This window comes from Crocuta crocuta, unplaced genomic scaffold, assembly GCF_008692635.1.
Source record: "Crocuta crocuta isolate KB4526 unplaced genomic scaffold, BGI_CrCroc_1.0 scaffold1247, whole genome shotgun sequence".
Classification (NCBI taxonomy): Eukaryota; Metazoa; Chordata; class Mammalia; order Carnivora; family Hyaenidae; genus Crocuta; species Crocuta crocuta.
In genome coordinates this window covers 219591-227927 of record NW_027532329.1, presented here as the reverse complement: position 1 = coordinate 227927, position 8337 = coordinate 219591, and positions in this window count along the sequence as shown.

Genomic DNA, 8337 nt, shown 5'->3' with positions numbered 1-8337 from the left:
AGAATATTCGACTAAGGTGAGAGCATATGAGTTGGGTCTTCAAAACACAAATAATATCTTGTCAGTCAGATCTAGCACTGCAAACAGAATAGGAAAAGCACTCTAAGCAGAGAGAATAACACAAGCAAAGACATGGAGAAATGGGGGCACCTGGGTGGCTAAGTCGGTTAAGTGTCCGACTTCGGCTCAGGTCATGATCTCTTGGTCGTGGGTTTGAGCCCCACATCGGGCTCTGTGCTGAAAGCTAGCTCGGACCCTGGAGCCTGTTTCAGATTCAGTGTGTGTGTGTCTCTCTCTCTCAAAAATAAATAAGCATTAACAAAATTTTTAAACAAGAGAAAATAGAGTCAGCTTCTCTAGCCAGACGTGGGAGATTTGTGGGATCTGTGGTGAGTCTCTTTTCTTTCCTTCCCCTTACTTCCCTATTCTAGGTATTACATAAGGGACCTGTCACCTGATTTAACTCTTTCTGATCATCCATAATTTAATCAATGAGTTTGTACTTTCAAATCTCCTTAAATTCTCCTGACTCTGGTCATCTAAAGTCCTGACCTTAAATTACTAACTTACTTTTTTCTCCAATGTTTTATTCATATTCCTGGCTGATATCCAGTTGTTCCAAAACTTATTGGTTTAATGGCTTGGCTCTGTATTTCAACCTTACTCTGAGCCTCAGCCTCAGGAGCCAAAAATAAGGGCTTGTTCCTAAGCTGGCTGTAACCTAATCAGGGATGTGTGATTAATAAACATTAAGAAAAATGCAAGATTGGATAGAATTAAACTCTAAAATACATACATTCGTTGGTAAAAAAAACAGGGCAGAAAAGTATAGCAGGAAGGAAACTAAAGTTAGGAAATCTAGCTTCTAGTTCTATCTGCCACTAACCGGCTGCAGGACTGGCCAAGTCTCTGAACCTCAACTGTAAAATTAGGGGATTATTCTATATGATTTCTAAGAGAACTTAGAACTTTGTGACTAAGTGCTATGTGGGTGGAGAAAAGGAGAGATCTGTTTGGATGACATTTGTTGGGTGAGTCTTCCAGGAAAAAAAGGGAATTTAATATGAGCCTTAAGGATGGGTGGGATTTTTGATTGAGAAGATGCAAGCAAGAATACTTGCCCAGTTGGAAATAAAACCGTTAGTCACGCAGTGAGGTAAGACTGAACAGAGTGGTTTACAAAGCACAGCAAATAACCCAGCCTGAGCACAACCACTGGGAAACAGTGGGAGAGGAATGGAAGGGTACACTGCAGAGAATGTTGGACACAAGACCAAGGGGTTGAAGAGGATCCTCGAAGAGTGTCTGGGCTAGATAGGTGGAAGGTTATGCTGGAGTGGAAGTGAGGCTATGGCCGTGGTCCAGGTGTGAGTTAAATAAGTTTGGACCAAGGTGGCTGAGGTGTGAGTGAAGAGGAAGTGGTAAGTGTGAGAGGCATTTTGAAGAAGAGATTAAATAAAGAGGAAAAAGAAGGGGAAGCAAGCTAAGTTCATCACTAAGGGTGGAAGGGATTTTCTCTGGGGGACAGTTGGTCTGCTGGGGAGTTTCATTGCTTCATTTTTGGACACGAACATGTCTGAATAGTTTAACTGTATATCCCCTAAGATGAGCATGTCTTTGTAGGCAGCTAGAAATGAGAATATGATTCTTAGGACTAAATACATAGAGTTCTTAATTATTCATGCCAAGGCAGTAGTTGAAACCATAAAAATGGTTGCTTGTATATGAAGGAGAATATTTCAAAGAAAAAACATATAGGTAAATTACTGGAAGATAAAAAAGGAATCATAAGTCTTGTACTATATTATTTTCATCTCTAATAGTACCCCTTCAACCTGTCCCACAAATCTCTTTCTTTGCATAAATATTAGCAATCTTTACATTTATGGGTAATTGTACTAGAAAAGATAGTTTAGCTTGTACTTAAACAGCCAGTCTCGGTGGCTAAAAAGTAACTCTCACTCATTCTACATGTTTGTCACTACCCCTCACATTTTATTGGCCAAAAAAAGCCATATAGTCACATCAATCTTTGAAAGAGGTAGGTAGTTCAGTATTCTCTTGTGCATTACTGGAGAGTGGGAATATTTGCGAATAGTTCTAACAATAACCATAATAACATTTTCCCTTACACATCTTTCTATAACCATGGCTTCTCCAGCTTTTTATCTGTATCATCCATAAAGTGTTCCTGGTATCAAAATTTTATATGCAGTGGTACCATAGCAAAATTCCTATGTGAACAAGTTATTTCTGTTTCTTTTCTGTTTTCTGCCTGTTTTGATGCAAAATCTTCATTTGGTTCTATTGTTGGCTTTCTTCTTTCCTTTCCCAATTCTAGGAACTAAACAGACTCGAGAAAAAGTCTACAGCCATGATTAAAACAATCTTTACGCCTCTCTCTCCTGCCTTGGTTCCACTTCTCCTCCCTCTTTTATAAGAATAAATTCCTTCCCTCACAAGAATAAATCCCTTCCCTCTGGGTCCTGCCACACTTCCTTCTTCTACTTTCTCACTTCCTTATCACTCAGAGTTTAAGGCCATTGTAGGGCAAAATAATCAGCTGACAAGTAATACTTATTACTCCATCCACTATCTATTCTGCCCAACATTAATTAGCTGGTTGCCCTGATTTGCACATCCTATGTATATTCCATAAATTGTTGACTTGATTATTCTAATAAGAATTAATTTTTTTTCCATCAGAATTCCATAGAACATTGTTTGAACCTCTAATATGATTATCACAGTCTGCCTTGTCTCAGGGTTGTATATGCTCCATCCCTAAATCATGACATCCTTACAGATTAAGCTATAATTTGCATGTAATAATACTCAAAAATTGAAGACTCATGATGAATCCTGTATATGACTAAATTGACTGTTGCTTTTAGTAACATTTGGATATATCTTGATTCAGCATTTGGTGCTTATTAGACTCTTGCTCATATCAAAAACAAAACAAAACACTGAGGTGGGAAATAAAATTGCTTGTTCCAGAAACTGCTCAAGAAGTTCAATAGAACTGAAACCTACAAGAAAAAAAAATTCCTTAGTTTAACGCATAAACTCTCTTTAGACCTGACACCTGCTCATCTTTCTAGCTTCTCCTGCCATCTGGAAGGATTTTTTTTTAAGAGAGAGAGTAAGAGCACGTGAGCAGGGAAGACGGCAGAGGGAGAGAGAGAACCTTAAGCAGGCTCCACGCTCAGCACATAGCACTACTCTGGGCTCCATGTGGGGCTCCACATAGGGCTCGATCCCACGAGCCTGGGATCATGACCTGAGGCAAAATCAAGAGTTGGACACTCAACCAACTGAGTTACCTAGGAACCTCAAACTAAGGAATTGTAATTTGATGGATCTGTTCTAAAGTCCTCTCCCAGGCAAGCAGCATCTAGGATGCCACTCTGGCATTGTAGTTCCAGAAGCTGGGTCTGGTTGTGCGTAGGGTGAGACTTCTACATAAGGTGCAGAGAATGGGATGAGAGGATCTAAAGTAGAGGCCCGGGGATAAATCCAGGATTTACTCAAAGTGGAGCATAAAAACCAGCAATAATTAAGGAACATGAACTGAAGTTAATAGGATAGAGCAAAGACGTCAAAACAGAGAGCCAGAGCCACAGCCTAGTGTGGATTCTTAAAGCTTCCTCTCCCCTTTCTGGGATCTTTCAGCCTTTTCTCTGGGCAGAAAAGGAATATTCTAAATTTGGACCCAAGGCTATTCTCTATTTGGACACAAGGCTCTCCAAGGATTTTAAGAAAAGAATTATAGGGACTGCCACTGTCTTCTTTATGGAGCACACAGCATCTTGTCGTGTCCTGTGATCTCTCCCCTGTATGTATCTGGCCCAGAGTAAGTTCTCAATAAACATTTAGTGAGTAATATGGACTTGCTGATCAAGCACGGGAATGCTTTTGTTTAGTCTATTTCCATGTTGTATGAGTATCATGCCATAAGAAAACTGATTTCACAGAAACTCACAAGAATTCTTTTATTTATTTTAATAAATGTGAACTAAAATCATATTATTTACCAGCCATTCAAATGCAAACCTAACCTTTTCTTCCACAGTGTCTCAGGTATGCAAACTTAAAGCCTATGCATTAAGAAATAAAACAATAGAAAAGAAACCCCCAAAAGGAGAATCAACTAAATTATAAGAACAATATGACACAAATAGTTTAGTAGTAATGTGGTATGAGTCTCCATAATAACAGTCTTCCAGAAACAGTGGCTGAGATGATTGTAAAATATAAGTTTAAACAATACAGTGCTGTTCATAAACCTGGTATGTATATATGTGTGAGTTGCCAATCATAACTCACGATGGCTGGAAGTAATTAATGGTGGCAGTAGCAAAATCTAGAATCTCCTGAGGAGAAGCCTCACTATTTACTTGCCATTCTAAAGTTGGGGGGAAACATAAGTTTTGGGCCCAGTCCATCAAGAGGGAAGGCTTTAAATAAATAACAGTTGAACAGGGTGTGACCTGCCTATACACATGTCACAATGGTGCCATCATGAGACAAGTCCAAGTAACATAAAAATCAAGGGAGGAAATACTCAAGTGAAGATAAAACTGGCAAGAGCTGCAGAGGATTGCCTTTTTCCCACAGCACAGTCATCAAATATACCTTGTGAATGTGCATATGTAACATCTGAATGGTGTGTATCATAAATTAAGTCAACAGGCATTTAAACATGTACTATAATTTTAATTATTTATATGAACTTTCTGTCTCCAATTTCAGGATGATTCCCTCATACCTAACATCAACAGAGAACAGAAAGCATTCTTCTTTCCCTGCAAAGATATCCCTTGGGGGTATAATAAAAAAAAAAAAGTATCTGGTCTTCATCCCTAGTTCCTAGTACACAGCTCCTAAGCCCCTGGAGTCATAGGAGTGTCTTTTGTATGCTAATGAGGTGCCTGGGGTGTTGTAGCTTCAGGAGGGGAGGAAAGGTAGGTGGTGGCTACAATCTCCAAGCCTTGATTAGAAGCTGGGAACTTTCAGCCCCAACCCCCAACCTCCAAGCTGGGGAGAGGAGCTGAAGATTGAGTTCAATCACGAAAGGCTAATGATTTCATCAGTCATGCCTATGCAATGAAGCCTCCATAAAAACCCATAAAAGATGAGGTTTGGATAGCTTTCAAGTTGGTGAATACATCGAGGTGTTGGGAGGGTGGTACACTCCAACTCCACAAGGACAGAAGCTACTGCACTCAGGATGCTTCCAGACTTTGCTCTATGTGCCTGTTCAGCTGGCTGTTCATTTGTATCCTTTATAATAATCTAGTAAAACACAAATGAAGTGACTGCCTGAGTTCTGTAAGCCATTCTAGCCAATTATTTAACTTGAGAAGAGAGTAGTGGTTATCCCCAGTTCATACCTGTTTGTTCAGAAGCATAACATGGGTGGCTTTGGACTTGCAATTGACATCTGAAAATGAGAGCAGTCTTTTTTTTTTTATTAAAAAAATTTAATGTTTATTTTTTGAGAAAAAGAGTGAGTGGGGGAGAGGCAGAAAGAGAGGGAGAGACAGAATCTGAAGCAGGCTCCAGGCTCTGTTCTGAGACAGCCTGATGCAGGGGTCAAACTCACGAACCGCAAGATCATGACCTGAACCAAAGTCGGACACTTAACCACTGAGCCACCCAGGCACCCCTGAAAATGAGAGCAGTCTTGTGAGATTGAGCCCTTAAGTCTATGAAGTCTAACTAACATCAGGTAGTTATTGTTAGAATAGAACTGAATTGTGGGACACCCAGTTGGTGTCCAAAGAATCAGAAAATTGGTGTGAGGAAAAAAAAAAAACCTAAAAACGCATGCATTTGGTGTCAGACATCTTGTGAGTCAAAACAGCTCATCCCTGGTTAAATATATCTTTCTAGCCTTACTATCTTATCTACTTATAGAAAAATTAGTATTTAGCAAAACCTCATAGGTTCTCTGAGTGTGTATATGCACACATGCAAGTGTGCTATCATGTGAGGTTTGGAAAAATGATTTTGGTAGGTGTAGGAGTGAATCTGGGTTTTTTGTCCCTCAAACATTACAGATCTAGATTTAATGTTGCTCAGTTCATTCTCCTCCATATTCCTTACTTCTTTCAAGTAAACTTCAAGTTAATTTACTGCTTTTGGAAGTCGCTATCAACCTCACCCTATTCAGTTACCTCTCTGCTTGATTCTACAGATACTCCATTTTCTAACACATTCTTTAAGGCAGTGAAGAGTCAAGAATTGTTTTAATCCTTGAAGACATGGTAGGATTTGCTATGTGATTTTAGGTCACTTAGACCAGAGGCTATGCAGAGAGAAATTTGAGGAAGGAGGTATTGTGCACGAAAGCACAAGTTTTGGAGTCAGCCAAACCTGAGTCCAAACCTAGTTTTCTAATACCTATTGGCTGTACATCCTTAAACAAGTTACTATTGCTCTCCCAGCCTGCATTTCTTGATCAAGGGATACTGTAATGGTTTTCAACTAAGTCATGTTTACAAAGTGCTTAATGTAAAAACTGGCACATATTATGTCCTCACAAATGACAACAATTAAGTTTAATTGTCATGTTGTCATGTGAGTCATGTGAATGTTTTTCAGTTGGGTTGTAACCAGATTTTATAAACTCTTTCTTGTCAGCATCTCTCTTATTTCCCATTAAGGGCACCTGATACAATATCTGTCCCCCAGTCTTGACTAGAAGGTTATTCAAATGTCATCACATTCCCACTGTGTGGCAAACTTATGTCAAAGGAATGTAGACTAGGACAGGATGGTCTCTGATACCTACTTCTCTTAGTCCCCCTGAGATCCCTTTCACTTTAGGCTTCCCCTTCCAAGCTCATACCTCATTCAATGCCACTGACTCACACCACTCCTAATCTGCCCCCCTGGAACAAGTCCTTCATTAAAACTTACTCCACTACACCATATCCTCTCCAGCTCTGTCTGCTTACTAAGTCTTTCAATAAACTAAACAAACTTTTACTGAGTGCTTACAACATGCCACTAGCTCAGGAAACAAAATGAAAGCAGTGCAGTCTTTATACTCTAGTAATTCATATTCTGCTTCTGCTTTGATACATTCAGTGATTCTCAGCCTCAGAATTAGAACCAATTGTTTGGAGTTTTAAAACTGACAAATGCTTATGACCCACCTAATTTAGTAAATCTGGGTGGGACTCAGATACATAAAATTTGTAAACCTTCCCCAAGGATTTTACTGTGTAGCTGAAGTAAAGTAGAACCACGGGATGTGTTGAGAATGGAAAGATGATAGGAATCTGGAAGTGTTCAATGGACTTCATATTGGAGGTTTAAAGTGTATGCTGAGGGATGAGTAGTTTTCTAGGCAGAGAGAACTCCAGGAAAAGGAAAAGCATAATGCCTGAGTCTAAGGCATATTAATTTATCAGTATCATTTTCACTAAGACCCTCATGGAAGAGGGTTAAAAGACTCGTTTATGAATAGCATCTTTGCATGAACTATCAATTTCTGGAGAAAATGCCCTTACTCTGGGTCATATATGCTCTTCTTCTCTCCTCTCCCACCTGCTTTCAGCTCCCTTCCTCTTAACTCATGGTTGGAATGTCCCAATGACATGGGGCCTGTGACTGTTCTAGCTCAACCCCCTTCTCCACTTAATCATCAAACACTTTCTCCATCTTACTCAGAAAATAGCTGAGTCCCTTTAAGGGCAGCAAGAGCACAGCTCATAATGGAGGAAATGGCCAGTGCAGGGGTGAGAACTGAGTGAAAACCTCAGTGTCACCCACAGCGTTTCTCCCTTTCCTCTTCCTTGAGGCTTCTCCTGTATGTGGCTGGGGAAATCCAGCCCAGTCATCTCTGAAGACTTTTGAATTAAAAGCTTAATCTTCCATTAAAGTTGTTTTTGGTGAGGAGTGTTGGCTGAAGCAACCATTCCCACCCACAACCAACACTCATACACTTATGTACTTAAACTCTACAAAATGCTCTGTCCTCTCAGAGAAAAATATACCATCTCTGTAAGCCTCTAAATTAGTCAGAATTATAGACTCTGACTTCAGAAGGTTGTTTATATGCAACACTTATGTCTGGCATACTCTTTTCATAAGGTCCCCTGGCTAGTCACCAGTCATCTTGATTTCAGCTCAAGTCGTGGTCCCAGGGTCATGGGATTGAGCCCTATGTCGATCTCCACACTGAGCATGGAGCCTGATTAAGATTCTATCTATCATCTATCTATCTCTCCCTCCCTCTCCCCCTCTCCCCTGCTCATGCACACACACTCTCTCTCTCAAAAAAAAAAAAAAAAAAAAAAAATTATAAACCAATTCAATTCCTTC